Here is a 2,081-nt window from a genome sequence, read left to right as displayed (position 1 = left end):
TTTTCACCAAGTGCATCCGAGTTCTACGTTTGTCAGTAACTAATAAATCTGGATGCAAACTTTCCACACAGCTGTTAAGTGCTTTGGTTCAGACTAGCTGTGGATTGAACTGATCTGATCTTAACCAGAGAAGTTAATACTGAGCTCCAGCACCTCCCCAAGCTTTTAATCATAGCACGTGGTACAGATAAGAGGTGGCTCCACATCATTCTCACGATTCACATCAACCTTATAATCAGATTTTTTTTATTTTGCCAGGGTTTTGTTAATCAAACACTTGAAAAAGTCTTTTTATAGGTATTTTGGAGTGGCTGTGGGGATTTGTGCTTATTCTGTTCAGAGTACTTGTCAAGCACAAGCGTGGTTTGGCATTTCACCTCATCCTAAATGTGTTCAATGGGTTTAAGGGCTCTGACAGGCCTGTGGAATTTATTTTTACCCTAAATTCATTTCTATAAGGATTTAGTGCAAACAATCAATTTGCTTTCATACACCCGTTAGCACTGGGTGTGGCTGAAATAATTGATCTTTTATAACAGAAGGAGTGTCTGCATACTTTTGGAAATATAACATATATAAATATACTGTACATAAAACCGAAATCAAATCTGGCTTGATATGTAGGACACCAACAAAAAGGGATAAAAAAAAAAAAGTCCATACTAAGACATAAGACAATTTCAGTAACACAGCATCCACATGCCAACATTAGAATTAAATCAAATGGCACTCGGATGGTGCGGCAGTCTAAAGTGCAAGCCCACCACCACTAAATCTCAGCTGTGCTATCAACCTGGCCAGGCACCTACCAGACTGTGTCTGAGGGAGGAAGGTTGACTGGGCTCCACAATGCTGCTGTGAATAAGACCTCTACTGGCTGGTCAAGGTGCCTTCATGAGGGAGACAGCATTTATAGTCGTACTGTCGTCCTCTATAATCTGTGAGACTCAACGTCTGGCAGGTAAAAAGAGTGTTTAAGGGGGCGTCTGATAGTCTGCCGCTCATAAAACTGAGGCAAGACTGATATCAGATTGCTTGAAATTCAGTCATACAAGATTTTTTTGCTTCATTTTCATTGAATCTAGATAAATCCAACCACATTTTTTAAAGAAATTAGGTTTGGAGAATTTTATATTTTACGGTTTACTTTACATTTAATCGTATCCTGTGGTGTCACACACACTTAGCCATTCACAAACTTGCTTACACTTGGGGGAGTTTAAGGGCAGCCAATCCACCTACTCTGTGTTACTTGGATGTGGCAGGAAACCAGAGCATCCAGAGGAAACCTACATAGAGAAAGGGGAAAAAAAACATGTCAAACAGAATAAGGACTGGAGATTTGCAGCACCAGTATAGCCTGCAGAACCACCACAATGCAGAGTCTAAAATAAACACTGGTGTGAAAATAAACACATTGTGACCACATTTATTAAAAGTATTTTTTTTCTTGGCATTTTGTGGTGGCTGTCTTCTTTCTAGTTCCAATCAGATATCTGTAAACACCCCTCTGTACACTCACATGACCTGTTACATGCGGCAGGTCAATGTGCACGTCTTTCAAATCAGGTTTAAGTCAATCATTGCTCTTTCACTTACTCACAGCTTAATCACTAAACATGCTGATAATGAGATTTGCAGTCAATGGGCTTTGTGAAGAACTGTAACAGTCGCAAAATCTAATTTAAATCCTCACTTTTTAAAACCTTTGTTGCCAATAATATTTACTTCATCTGGTCCAAATACAAGATGAAAATCCATGCAAGAAAGTGGCAGGGAAAATACAGTGACATTCATTTGTAGAATCGCTTTAAACTGACGTGCTGTGAACATGATTTTACACTTTACCAAAAGAAGATGTAGAGACTTTGAACAGTTTCTTCATGTTTTCTTTGTGTGTGGGTATCCAGAGGAAACCCACACACAAAGAAAACATGAAGAAACTGCTTGTTTAGTTGCAATCAAATGTTGCAATCAGAACATGTGATAAAGTGATCAACTAAACAAGCATTTGAATTTAATTAGTCTCAACTAGGACGTATTACATACCTCAGCCTCACAGAGGGTTCACAATTGCTCTT

Source organism: Trichomycterus rosablanca, chromosome 13 (genome assembly GCF_030014385.1).
Source record: "Trichomycterus rosablanca isolate fTriRos1 chromosome 13, fTriRos1.hap1, whole genome shotgun sequence".
NCBI classification, from domain to species: domain Eukaryota; kingdom Metazoa; phylum Chordata; class Actinopteri; order Siluriformes; family Trichomycteridae; genus Trichomycterus; species Trichomycterus rosablanca.
This window is presented reverse-complemented; position numbering follows the sequence as displayed.